Raw genomic sequence first — 14,723 nt, forward strand, 5'->3', positions numbered from 1 at the left:
GTCACAACACAACTGATTGTCTCAAATGCATTAAGAAGGAAAGAAATTCCACAAATTAACTTTTAAGAAGGCACACCTGTTAATTGAAATGCATTCCAGATGACTACCTCATGAAGCTGGTTGAGAGAATGCCAAGAGTATGCAAAATTGTCATCAAGGCAAAGGGTGGCTACTTTGAAAAATCTCAAATATTAAATGTATTTAGATTTGTTTAACACTTTTTTGGCTACTACATGATTCCATATGTGTTATTTAATAGTGTTGATGTCTCCACTATTAGAAAATAATAAAAATAAAGAAACATTTGAATGAGTAGGTGTGTCCAAACTTTTGACTGGTACTGTATATATATATATATATATATATATATATATATATATATATATATATATTTCCTGAGCTTTCTTATTTCTCCTAGATGAAGGACAAACACTTCAAAATCTTGTTTCTTCTTATTTATTTGATGACTGTCTTTTTTGCCATTTATGAATATGTTATACAATGTGTTTCTCTGGGCTATAGTAGTAAAGGCCAAATTCTATATTTTCTCAAATATTTTTATATTTTTTATACCTAAAGAGGTCCTAAAATTCCAATTCAAATAGCTAAATGATCCATAGAATGACCATCTTATAACAATTCCATGTGTCTCAGTGCTGTCCTGAGGCTCTATGGGGTTGGTTTAGGATATTGATCTGAGCCTCGAACAGCTGGCTGAGGGGACTCTTCTCTTGTTTCATCTCTTGACATTGTAGGGTTGTGTGATAAAATGTTTGGGGTTGATGGCGCTTTTTCCAATAGGAATAAGGAGGGAGTATTGGCCCAATTCTGCTCTACATTGAGTTGAGTTTTTCTTTGCACTTGCAATACACTCTTGCAAAACTCTGCACGCAGTATTTTGATTGGATGTTTGTACCATTTGGTCAATTCATTATTGAAAACCTTGCTGCCGTATAGAGCAGTTGCTTCTAAAACTGATTGGAAAATGTTGAGCAAGATCCTAATTGGAATTAAGACTGAATGTTTCTTTTAATGGCATAGAATGCTCTTCTTGCTTTCACTCTCATCTTGTTCACAGCCATGCGAAACCTCTGAGTGCACTCCCTCCCCTCCCCTCCCCTCCTGGGTAGGCGTGTGTGTGTGCGTGTGTGCGTGCGTGCGTGCGTGTGTGTGTGTGTGTTAACCGTAAAATGAGTGTGTGTCATGTATTTTAAAAATGTCATGACTAGGTTTGCAAAATGTCATGACTAGGTTTTGCAAAAACCAAAAAGGGAATGTATAGAAAGTTCCAGGAATTTTGCAACCCTAGGCATGACATATGTAACTGAGTAGATAGGGCTGTAGGCTTAACTGTGTGTTTTATGATTGACAGCATGTCTACAGACCATCACACTGCTAGGTCCCATGTTTGGTTTCCTGCTGGGGTCATTGTGTGCCAGACTCTATGTAGACATTGGATCTGTCGATCTGGTTAAGATAATCACGTACTGTACACATTATTGTGTTAGGGTCCTTTCTACTAAGCAATGTATATTAATTTTGAATCCAAATTCATTCAAAACCACGCAAAAATAGTCAAATGATTCCCTTTATGTTATTACTATTATCAGTATAGTGTGTGTATCGGTGCTTATGATAGAGATGTTTCTCACCTCTTCCAGAGACTGTGAACATCACCCCAAGGATGCCCGCTGGGTGGGGACCGGGTGGCTGGGTTTCCTGGTCTCCTCTGTCATCATGCTCCTGTCAGGCAGGGAGAGGAGAGCAAGCTGCCTCCCAGCACCCCTACTCAGGATGGGGCAGGGAACATCACCCCACATCAGACCATGACGCTGAAATTGCAAAAGGTGGTCAGACTTTCATTGGCGATGTTCAGATAACTTATGACTAGAGACCAACGTTTTTCTTGGTCACTCAGGTCATGTGGACAAGAAAAATGCCTGGCCCTATTTGAGATAGAAATAGAATCCTGTGCCTATCTTTTATGACGGACATTTCTATACAGGAGCAATACATTCTATACCGGGCCCTCTAACTATAAAGAATAAAGACTCAAAGCATTCACATAACACAAACCAGAAAGAGTAACTGTGTTGTATGTTTTTCTCTTATAGCTTCAGGTTTCATACCGTCACTGAAGAAGCTACTGAGCACACCAGCGTACCTTCTGCTTCTGTGTGGCAGCATCCTGAAGTTCAACTCCTTCATTGGCCTGCTCATGTTCAAAGCCAAGTACATGGAACAGCAATTTGGCCAATCAGCAGCCAGAGCCAACTTCCTCATTGGTTAGACACTGTAGCTACATGTTTCACAATCAGCTACCATCTTTATAAACCAACTAGGGCCCCACTACTGGCTGTAAGCGAATGACTGATGCGCATTTGGAGCAATACTGGCTGTATCCAAGGCTCAGTCAATCATTCACATTACAACAGAATGCAGCATGCAACTGAAGAGAGAAGAGACAACCAACTTGCTAGTTACAGCATCAGCGCGCGCTCTGGAAAGACAGCAGAGAGTGGAAAGGCAGTTTGCCAGTTACAGCAGCGCGTCCCCTGAACGATAACGAAGAGGTAGGTGAAAAGCCTGACCAAGGAGACTGGGGTGAGAAGGTGATGAAGCGTACTTCATGAGCTGTAACCGAAAAACAATGGCCTTTGGAAAGTTTGAGGTGAGGGAGCAAGTGTGGTGGAACAAGAATTGTTAGCATTGTTAAGTATCTTGCTAGCTGGATCGAATTCTCCGCGTTAGCTAGCCAGAGAAATGTTGAGCAACGTTAGCCAATTTAGCTGATCAAATAATTGCGTTTTATGCTGTGAAAATTAGCTGGGTAAGTTAATGAAGTCAAGCAGCTAGCTAACAGGAACGTTACAACATCGGATAAGCTAACGTTAGTAAACGAACCAACTCGCTATATTATTAACTGGTATACGACTTCTTGCCGTTCCTCAAGTTATAACGTGTTAGTTGCTTACTGGACCCTGGCAATTTGTGTGACATGTTAACTAGCTAACGACCTAACTACTATCAATGAACCAGCTGTATTTCATCACCTCCTTCATGGCCTACCTCCTCCTCCTTCTGCAGTTTGGCATTAAGTTTTACAACGTTCCTACAACGTGTGTCACGTTCCTGACCTATTTCTGTTAGTTTGTTGTATGTGTTAGTTGGTCAGGACGTGAGTTTGGGTGGGCATTCTATGTTGTCTGTTTCTATGTTGGTTTAAGGGTTGCCTGGTATGGCTCTCAATTAGAGGCAGGTGTTTGGCATTCCTCTAATTGAGAGTCATATTTAGGTAGGTTGTTTCACAGTGTTCGTTGTGGGTGGTTGTCTCCTGTGTCAGTGTTTGTCGCACCATACGGGACTGTTCGGTTTGTTTGTCAATCGTTCAATTGTATAATGTTTGTATGGCTATTTTCCCTGTTCGTGCGTTCTCGTGTTTAATGTAAGTTCAGGTCTGTCTACTCCGTTTGTTGTTTTGTTAGTTTATAGTGAAGTTCGTGTTTTCGTCTTGTCTTTAATAAATATTAGTGTTCACAACCCGCTGCGCCTTGGTTCCCTCAATACTCCTCCTTTTCGGTTGAAGAGGAGGAGAACCACCGTTACAGAACCACCCACCAAATAACCAGAACCAAGCAGCGGTGTAAACGGAGTAAGGGACAGCGCAAGAAGGAGGAATGGACTTGGGACGATGTATTGGACGGTAAAGGTTGCTACACATGGAGGAGATCCTGGCTGGAAGGGATCGCCTCCCATGGGAACAGCTGGAGGCACTGAGGAGAGCAGAGGCAACCGAGAAGGCCGGAGTTATGAGGGGACGCGTCTAGCACGGAAGCCCGAAAAGCCCGTGAGTACACCCAAATATTTCTTGGGGGGGGCTAAGAGGTAGTGGGCCAAGGCAGGTAGGAGACCTGCGCCCACTTACCAGGCAACCGTGGAGAGCGGGAGTACGGGCAGACACCGTGTTACGCAGTAGAGCGCACGGTGTCTCCTGTACGTGTGCATAGCCCGGTGCGGGTTATTCCACCTCCCGCACCTGGTAGGTCTAGATTGGGCATTGAGCCAGTGTCATGAGGCCGGCTCAACGCGTCTGGTCTCCAGTGCGTCTCCTCGGCCGGCATACATGGCATCTGCCTTACGCATGGTTCCCCGGTTCGCCTACATAGCCGCGTGCGGGTTATTCCACCTCCCCGCACTGGTCGGGCGACCGGGAGCATCAACCAGGTAAGGTTGGGCAGGCTCAATGCTCAAGAGAGCCAGTACGCCTGCACGGTCCGGTATTTCCGGCGCTACTCCCCGCCCCAGCCCAGTACCACCAGTGCCTACACCACGCACCAGGCTTCCAGTGCGTTTCCAGACCCTGTTCCTCCTCCACGCACTCTCTCTATGGTGCGTGTCTCCAGCCGGTGCCTCCAGTTCCGGCACCACGCACTAAGCCACCTGTGCGTCTCCAGAGCCCTGTACACACTGTTCCTCCCCTCCGTACTCGTCCTGATGTGCGTGCACTCAGCCCGGTGCACCAGTGCCGTACACGCACCAGGAATATAGCACGCTTTGAGAGTCCAGTGTGCCCTGTCCCTGCTCCCCGCACTAGGCTTGAAGTGCGTGTCCCCAGTCCGGTGCCTCCAGTTCCGGCACCACGTACCAGGCCTACAGTGCGTCTCAGCCGGCCAGAGTCTGCCGTCTGCCCAACGGCGCCTGAACTGTCCGTCTGCCAAGCGCGCATGAACTGCCGTCGGTATTGAGCCTTCAAAGCCGCCCGTCTGCCATGAGCCTGCAAAGCCGCCCGTCTGCATGAGCCTACAGAGCTTCCGCCAGACAGGAGCCGCTAGAGCCTTCCGCCAGACAGGAGCCGCTAGACCTTCCGCCAGACAGAGCAGGCCAAAGCTCCGCCAGACAGGATCAGCCAGACCATCCGTCTCCCGCAGCGCCATCTGACATCCGTCTCCCCAGCGCCATTGAGCCATCCGTCTCCGCACGCCCATCTGAGCCATCCGTCTCCCAGCCGTCTGAGCCATCCTTCTCCCAGCGCCGTCTGAGCCATCCGTCTCCCCACGCGCCGTCTGAGCCATGCCTTGTCCGAGCCATTAGAGCCGCCCGTCTGTCCCGAGCCGTCAGAGCCGATAGTCAGTCAGGAGCCGCTAGAGGCCAGTCCGCAGTCAGATCTGCCAGAGCCGCCAACCGAACAGGATCTGCCAGAGCCGCCACACAGACAGGATCTGCCAGAGCCGCCAACCAGACAGGATCTGCCAGAGCCGCCAACCAGACAGGATCTGCAGAGCCGTCAGTGAGCCATGAGCGTCGAGCGTCAGCCAGCCATGAGCGTCCAGAGCCGTCAGCCAGCCATGAGCGTCCAGAGCCGTCAGTGAGCCATGAGCGTCCAGAGCCTCAGTGAGCCAGAGCCGTCCAGAGCCGTCAGCCAGCCATGAGCGTCCAGAGCCGTCAGCCACCATGAGCGTCCAGAGCCGTCAGCCAGCCATGAGCGTCCAGAGTCGTCAGCCAGTCATGAGCTGTCCTTAGCCAGAGCGGCTATTTACCCCCAGCCCTCAGTCCAGCTGTCTCTCTGTCCGAGCGGCCTTTCAGTCCGGAGTTGCCCCTCTATCCTAACTACCTCTTTATCTGAGCTACCTCTCTATCCTGAGCTATCCCTCTGTCCTGAGCTATTTCTCTGTCTGAGCTACCTTGTCCCGAGCTGCCTTTATCTTGTGTTGCCCTTAAATTAGGTGGGGAAATAGAGGTGGCCATATAAGGGGTAAACTAAGCTGGGATTGACTATGGTGGGGTGGGACCTCGTCCAGACCTAGCCACCACCGTGGTCAGAATGCCCACCCGGACCCTCCCCTAGACTTTCTGGCGCCGGAGTTCTCATCCTTTAGGGGGGTTATGTTCACGTTCTCGACCTATTTCTGTTAGTTTGTTGTATGTGTTAGTTGGTCAGGACGTGAGTTTGGGTGGGCATTCTATGTTGTCTGTTTCTATGTTGGTTTAAGGGTTGCCTGGTATGGCTCTCAATTAGAGGCAGGTGTTTGGCRTTCCTCTAATTGAGAGTCATATTTAGGTAGGTTGTTTCACAGTGTTCGTTGTGGGTGGTTGTCTCCTGTGTCAGTGTTTGTCGCACCATACGGGACTGTTCGGTTTGTGTTGTACATCGTCATTTTATGTGTAGGCTATTTTCCCTGTTTGTGCGTTCTCGTGTTTAATGTAAGTTCGTCGTTCAGGTCTGTCTACTCCGTTTGTTGTTTTGTTAGTTTATAGTGAAGTTCGTGTTTTCGTCTTGTCTTTAATAAATATTATGTGTTCACAACCCGCTGCGCCTTGGTTCCCTCAATACTCCTCCTTTTCGGTTGAAGAGGAGGAGGACCACCGTTACAACGTGTAATTATTACATCTGATTGGTGGGTTGATACTTTCATTCAATCATTGAGTTCAGCCATTTATATTTAAAAACTAAAGTTTTGATCARTGGAATATGAGGGAGAGTTAGACCAAAACACACATGGGCTTGTGCCAGGCTCCCTCTTGTGGGAATATACAGTATGATTGTTACTAAGCCAGGATTCCTGGCTGTTTTGTCACTGCCTATGTCAATGATAGTTCAGCAACAATTATTTAAACATCATTATTGCCAGCCATTTTCTCTGTCCCCCAAGAGTGTAACAGAGACTGCTCCTGCTTGGCTGGGGAGTGGGACCCTGTGTGTTCAGACAATGGCATCACCTACACCTCCCCCTGCCTCGCAGGCTGCTCCAGCTTTACAGGTTACGGCAAGAACACGGTACCAATACTATTAATGTACTGAGTGTACAAAGCATTCACAGGGATGCTGGCCCATGTTGACTCCAATGCTTCTCACAGTTGTGTCAAGTTGGCTGTATGTCTTTTGAGTGGTGGACCATTCTTGATACACACGAAACTGTTGAGTGTAAAAACCCCAGCAGCGTTGCAGTCCTTGACACAAACTGGTGCCCCTGGCACCTACTACCATGCTCCGTTCAAAGGCACGTAAAGATTTTGTCTTGCCCATTCACCCTCTGAATGGCACACATACACAATCCATGTCTCAATTGTCTCAAGCCTTACAATATATTTTTTAACCTTTCTCCTCCTCTTTATCTACACTGATTTAAGTGGATTTAACTAGTGACATCCATAAGGGATTATAGCTTTCACCTGGATTCACCTGGTCAGCATATGTCATGGAAAGAGCAGGTGTTCTTAATGTTTTATACACTCAGTGTAACTCATTGGCACTGAMATAAGTTATTTTCAACCATTACCTGGGGCCTTGTTGGGGCCTTATCTCCCACCCGGGACGAAGAGGACTAAGTAAGTAATTGCTGATTGGCAATAAACTATTATTTTGACGTATGGGAAAAAATATGGTGTGCAATTCCTATGTAGAGAAGGTTCTCTCTGGCAGTTGTTCAATATGACTTCAACTTGTACAGGGGGTTCTTGTAAAATAGATTTTTAATGTCAATGTGACTCCCTGTTTAAATAAAGGTTCAATAAAATTAAAAAAACATCAACACAAACACAGGATATGGGGTATCACATGGTATCCCATCATTACATACTAGGCCCTACTGCACCTGCATTCCAGCACCATTCCAGCATCTGGAATTGACTCAACATGTTTGAGGTRGGGGATCAATACATGTGGGGGAAGTGGTGGCTGTCGAATGTATGATTCTGATATGTACAGGTAAGTTCATTGTGTGTGTGGGGAGGCGCGCGCCAATGTGTGTGTGCGTCCATCTTTGTGTGCATACTCTGAGGTGTGTTTGAAAATGAATGAGCAGCAGTGTTGTGGTGTCCTATCCCGTCCTTGCAGAGTGATCTTCCTTGGCCTCATCACATGTTTCAGTGGCTCATCCTACTTTTTCATCATCGCAGTCATGACAGTTTAGGAGGGAGGGGGACACCACCACGGGACAGCCCACACACTCATCGCTAGAGATTGAACTTCAGACTCCCCCCAAAACCACTGAACCCCTCAACACACCGAAAGAGATTAAGGTGCACACCCCTAAAGAGGGAGCCGGAACAGGATAACTCCCTCCAAACTCACAAAGACACAGAGGAGGAGGAACTATCCAACACCCAGGGAGAGAGAACGAGTGACCTCAGTCAAACACAGTCAGAAAGAGGAGGTGGAAGAGGCGTTAGATAGAGGAGGAGGTTACCCCAGAGGCCATTCCYCCTGTTCATGTGAGCAAGAAAGAGCAGAAGGCTTCTGATCAGCCAAATGGCAGGCAGAGGGAGAGGTCATAGTTATTCACACCCACAGAGAGAAAGACTACCCACACAACCTCTTGGTTGAGATGAACCACACAGAGGTAGAGGCAGAGGGCCTTCAGGGCTAGCCAGTCAGCCTGCCTGCTCTGATCCTCAAGTCAATTGTATTTAAATTCATGTTCATTAAAGATTTTTATTCAAGAATTGAAAAGTCCCATTTACTTAATGATAATTTTTCACTGTCTGAAACCCTCAAGAACCAGGGTGAGTCTGGGTCACCCTTTTACTGGGCAAACACAACTTGCATGTCATCATAGACTAGGCCGAAACGTTAATCTTTTAACATTTTTTGCATTTTTTATAGTGAGCAAGAGTTGTGCTTTATCCTTTTCTACGATGATTAAAGTTTTTTGTTGCACCTTAACTCAACGTTGGTTGAGTGCCCTCCGTTTTTTTGTTGTCAAATAATATATATATTTTTTAAATGAAATAAGTAAATTATTAAAAGCATTCAAATTGGGATGTTTCCCCCTTATTTACACAACCTACTCCACACTTGCAAAGTGAACGTTTTTAGAAATGTTCTGATATTAAGTAGTAAACAGAAGAAAAGCAGAATTGAATCCAATTATAATGCAAATAATTGAATGGTCTATGGTTCAATCCCATTTCTGAAGGTCTGATGAATAATGAGTATTGTTCCTCTTCCTTGTGGCAGGCGCAGCAGCACACTGCCCTCCAAAGCACGCAAAAAAATTGCCAGACTGCCCCTTTCCTAGCTCTGCATGGAACATTCAGTGTCACATCCCTGGTTACGTGTGGGGTGACAATAGGGATGACTACAGCAACATCCTCTGGAAAGGGAAAAAAGAGGGACAGAATGTAAGCAAATGCAAACCGTAGGTTCTAAACACTGGCCAGTTGAAAGGTTCTACTAAGATGTCATGACAAACGGCACCTGTCAGAGTGCTCTCTAAGTGTTACTCACCTGCTTGGATGTCAGCTGGCAGAGTGGCGAAGACGGCYATCGTGAGAGTCCTTTCTTCAGGTGTGACGTCCACAACCTCCAAGAGGGAAGAGATGGGCTCTGCCTCTGTATTAGGGGTGATGTCCACAACATTCAGGTGGGAAGAAGCCAGATCTGCCTCTGTATTAGGGGTGATGTCCACAACATTCAGGTGNTGCCTCTGTATTAGGGGTGATGTCCACAACATTCAGGTGGGAAGAAGACAGATCTGCCTCTGTGTTAGGGGTGATGTCCACAACATTCAGGTGGGAAGAAGACAGATCTGCCTCTGTGTTAGGGGTGATGTCCACAACCTCCAGGCGGGAAGAACCCGGGGCTGCCTCTGTGTTAGCGGTGATGTCCACAACTTCCAGGTGGGAAGAAGCCAGGTCTGCCGCTGTGTTAGGGGTGACAACAACAATCCTGATGAGCTCTACTACTACAAGGCACCAAGATATCATCACAACAGGCATCTGTCAGAGTTCTCTATCAGTGCTACTCACCTGCTTGGATGTCAGCTGGTAGTGTGGTGGAGACGGCCACCGCGAGGACAGGGGGGACTGGTAGGTTGGCTGCAGGGGGCTGGAAGCAGCTCTGCACCTCGTCCGCCACAAAGGCACAGACAGAGCTCATATAAAAAGGGCTCTGGAGGTCATCCGTGGAGAAGGACTGACTGATTCTCCTGAGGATCGACCGCACAGAGTCAAAAGCAGCAGCCCGGGAGAAAGGAATGTGAGGGGAAGGGTCCTTTAACATGCTGGAGAGTTTCTCCACTACGGCCACCACCATGCCCACGGCCATCCCGCTTATTATGATTGGGTGCTCTGAATGGCCTTACTCTGGCTGAAGCCACAGGGCCAGGAGGAGCCTGGGCACCACCTCCACCACCACCTGGGATGGGCTGAGCAGATTGCTACGGGGCTCATTGGACTGCTCGCCCAGAATGCTCCTCACAGCTCTCTCCACGATGCTGTGGACCTTATGGTCGCTGAAATCAACAAAAAGGAGAAAACAAAGCTAAACGATGTGCAATGTGCTCACAGAGAACACTGTCTTAGTCTGTTTCTGCATAGTTCCAGATGTGTAGATAAATGGATCAAGTCATATGCAGGGCAGTACATGGAACTCACATGTCTGCTGGCAAGGTGGGGTGCATGGAGCGGCGAAGCTTGCAGAAAGATTTGTGCTCTATATGTCCATAATTTTTAGGCAAGTGTTTACTTCCCAGGCCTGCCGTAGGAAACAGGAAGTCCCATTAGTGTAATTTCACAACAGATCTATTCTGATGTACCAACTAGTTGTTGAAAAAGCTAGTAAAAAGCTCACTGACTTGTAGTATGTCTCTAACTCTCATTCTCTTACCAGCCGAGCGAGGTCGTTTCCCTCCTCCAGGGTTTCCTTCCACACCCTTCAAATAAAACACAGAGCAATTCAACTTTCCTAGCTTCAGATTTTTCTGTTGTTTATTTTACCCACACCTCCTGGAGTGCTGCTGGTGGCAGGGAATGGCAGTGAGGGTGAGTGCTGACGTGGTACTCACCTCTCCCTAAGGGATTTTTTGCCCTGAGACACCAGCCAGTTGCTCATGTGCTCCGTGGTGACATGGGGCGGGACCTGGCCTTGACACTGGAGCAGCAGATAGTGGACCATGAGCTTCTTCTGCAAGATGAGGTAAGGTGTGAGACCGTGCCACGAAATACCATATACTATGCTTTCAGAAGGGCCTCTCACAACATTTCACAACTGCTCATGCCTCACAATTTTCAAGTGATATTAACAACTCTCATGACCAACTTCTCTAAACTGTCTTGAAATGAAACTCTTTCTGTTTATTTTTTTGTGGGATGAATCTTACCTGTTTATTGTAATATGTTTCCTCCCAGCAGGCCTGCAGAGTCTGAAAATAAAGGCTGCTTCTACAGAATTCCTTTGAAGAGAATGAAAATAATGATTCTTTGTTATGCACATTATGCTAAAATAGATTTATCCTAAGATTACCTTTGTGGGACCATAAGTGAACTCTGGAATGCACCAAACCCTATCCGTGGTAAGATGGGGTAGAAATGCAGCGCTGTAGATATACAGGATGCTCTAGAGATAACAGGAATGACTTAAAGTCGTGAATGATCAATGACTGTGGACTCGTCCAATATGCTGCACTTAGAATGGAGTTGTAGGCGATGTTTGGCGCCAAATAGAATGTTTACATTCTATTTCTTTGGAGAAATGGAATGTGTAGAACCTGTATAAATGGGTATACTTCTATGTCTGTATTTTGTGAAAGATTAAGCTCTTTATTTTGTCATAATGTGTATATGAGGACGTAGGAGCCCGTCCCGATTCATGACGCGATTATCCAGGTGCATGTTGCTTAGACCTAATCCAACCTTGGCTTACAAGTTAGATACATTGTTTATATATGCCTATACACATCTATCGACCACATCCATTTAAAGCAATGATTGTCAATTGAAAATGTGGTTGTTGTGTTATCCTGTTGTGCGCCTTGAGTGTCAGAGTCCCCTTAAGCACATTATTCCAATATTTCCGAGCTCTGAATTGACATAAGGTACACTTTTGCAAAGCTATTCGGTTAAAAATAAGAGTATGAATGACAATAAACCCATGACTTGTATTGTATGCATAATAGTGTAGTAAATAGTATCGCTCGGCGTGGGGGGGGTTAACCGTTATAGGTCTCCAAGGCGCGTACAGACCATCACTTCGTTGTCTTGTTGGTAATAGTAAAAATGCATGACAGTTGGCATTGCAATAGTCGAACAGTTGTTATTCATTTTGTTTCATACATTAAACAGGCATTTGAGAAGGGTTGCAGTTGTACCTATGACGCACAGACACACTAAAGCTGTACAGTGTAGTTTGAAAAGTCAGTTTCAATTATTTGCAGATGTATTCCCTATTATTTACAAATCGAAAGATGTAATATCTGAAATGAATGTGGCAGAACAGTTTAGCATAGAGTTCCTGTCGGAGTCTTCTCCTTCAGTCTTTTTGCCTCCTAGGCCTCGTTTCTCATTACATGGGACTTTCCCAGTGCCGACTTCACATGAGATGTCCGCTGTCTACTGTCATGTGGTGCTGAATGACAGATCTCGCTATTCCGATTTCGCTGCTGTCCATGGTGCTGAAACATCCAGTTTTGGCTATTTGCAATTGTACGACCATCCAACATTTACACCACACACATACAGACACACGTTAATGCTAATTTCTCACACGCTTTTGAACTCTGCTCAACTTGCAACAAGAACACTGAAAGACCATTTAATTCCAAGTGCGTTAGTGTTTGAATAAAGATGCGGGGAATGAAATCAATGTGTGGATGTTGATTGGACAATGTATATGTGCTTTACAGAAGCAATTTTGTGGCATTCCCTGTATTATGATCAGATTGCTTTGTTTAAGCCAGACTGGAAATTTGTTCTGAGAAACTATGCCGATTATACCATGATAGCTGTAAAAAATAAATTTAAAAAAAGGCAATGTTTATATGACCCCCTTTCAAAGAGTCGATCATTTATCACTGCAGATATACAGTGCATTCAGAAAGTGTTCACACCCCTTAACTTATTCCTCATTTTGTTTTCTTACAGCCTGAATTMCAAATGGATTAAATTATAGTTTTTTATCATACCCAGCTACAGACAATTCCCCATAACGACAAAGTGAAAACGATAACGACAGAATTTTTGCAGATGTATTGAAAATTAAATACAGAAATATCTCATTTACATAAGTATTCACAATACATGTTAGAAACACCTTTGGAAGCGATTAAAGCTGTGAGCTGTGAGTCTTTCTGGGTAAGTCTCCAAGAGCTTTGCACACCTGGATTGTACCATATTTACAATATACAATATATACAGTACCAGTCAACAGTTTGGACACACCTACTCATTCTAGGGTTTTTCTTATTTTTTTTATTGTAAACCAAAAAGTGTTAAACAAATCAAAAATATATTTCATATTTGAGATTCTTCAAAGTAGCCACCCTTTGCCTTGATGATAGCTTTGCACAGTCTTGGCATTCTCTCAACCAGCTTCATTGGTTCCAACCGCAGTGTCTTTCTGAGACGCAGAGTAGGTGAACGGATGGTCTTCACATATGTGGTTCCCACCGTTAAGCATGTAAGATGAGGTGTGATGGTGTGGGGGTGCTTGCTGGTGACACTGTCAGTGATTTATTTAAAATTCAAGGCACCCTTAACCAGCATGGCTACCACAGCATTCTGCAGTGATACGCCATCCCATCTGGTTTGCGCTTAGTGGGACTATCTTTTTTTTCAACAAGACAATGACCCAACACACCTCCAGGCTGTGTAAGGGCTATTTTACCAAGTAGGAGAGTGATGGAGTGCTGCATCAGATGACCATTGAGATGGTTTGGGATGAGTTGGACCACAGAGTGAAGGAAAAGCAGTCAACAAGTGCTCAGCATATGTGGGAACTCCTTTGAGACTGTTGGAAAAGCATTCCAGGTGAAGCTGGTTGAGAGAATGCCAATAGTGTGCAAAGCTGTCATCAATGCAAAATGGTGGCTACTTTGAAGAACTACAAATCTCAAATATATTTTGATTTATTTAACACTTTTTTGGTTACTACATGATTCAATATGTGTTATTTCATAGTTCTATTCTACAATGTAGAAAATAGTAAAGATAAAGGAAAACCCTTGAATGAGTAGGTGTGTCCAGTAGGTGTGTAGACAGCCATTTTTAAGTCATCTCATAGATTTTCAAGCCGAATTATGTCAAAACTGTAATTAAGCCAATTAGGAACATTCAATGACTTCTTGGTAAGCAACTCCAGTGAATATTTGGCCTTGTGTTTTAGGTTGTTGTCCTGCTGAAGGGTGAATTTGTCTCCCAGTGTCTGGTAGAAAGCAGACTGAACCAGGTTTTATCGTAAAAAAAACTCCCTCGTTCTTGCCGATGACATGCATACCCACAACATGTTGCAGCCACCACCATGCTTGAAAATATGAAGAGTGGTACTCAGTGATGTGTTGTGTTGGATTTGCCCCAAACGTAACGCTTTGTATTCAGGACATAAAGTTAATTTCTTTGCCACATGTTTTGCAGTTTTACTTTAGTGCCTAATTGTAAACACAATGCATGTTTTGGAATATTTTTATTCTGTACAGGCTTCCTTCTTTTCACTGTCAATTAAGGTTAGTATTGTGTAGTAACTCAAATGTTGATGACTCATCCTCAGTTTTCTCCTATCACAACCATTAAACGTTCTAACTGTTTTAAAGTCACCATTGGCCTAATGGTGAAATCCCTGAGTGTTTTCCTTCTCCAGCAACTGAGTTAGGAAGGATGCCTGTATTTTTGTAATGACTGGGTGTATTGATACACCATCCAAAGTTGAATTAATAACTTCAACATGCTCAAAGGGATATTCAATGTCTTCTTTATTTGTACCCATCTACCAAAAGATGCCCTACTTTGTGAGG

The 14,723-nt window shown here is 45.2% G+C and overlaps 1 long non-coding RNA gene across 1 annotated transcript; it reads right to left on the reverse strand.

Annotated features, from left to right (window-relative positions):
* Positions 1-10,358: 10,358 nt before the first annotated feature.
* Positions 10,359-11,179, reverse strand: LOC111951272 (uncharacterized). The gene is made up of 4 exons (XR_002875595.3): positions 11,100-11,179; positions 10,785-10,903; positions 10,607-10,652; positions 10,359-10,474 (listed from the first exon to the last, which is right to left on the reverse strand). It is a non-coding gene; the product is annotated as an uncharacterized lncRNA (long non-coding RNA).
* Between the last annotated feature and the right edge of the window lie 3,544 nt (positions 11,180-14,723).

The sequence above is a fragment of the Salvelinus sp. IW2-2015 genome, linkage group LG24 (genome assembly GCF_002910315.2).
Source record: "Salvelinus sp. IW2-2015 linkage group LG24, ASM291031v2, whole genome shotgun sequence".
NCBI lineage: Eukaryota > Metazoa > Chordata > Actinopteri > Salmoniformes > Salmonidae > Salvelinus > Salvelinus sp. IW2-2015.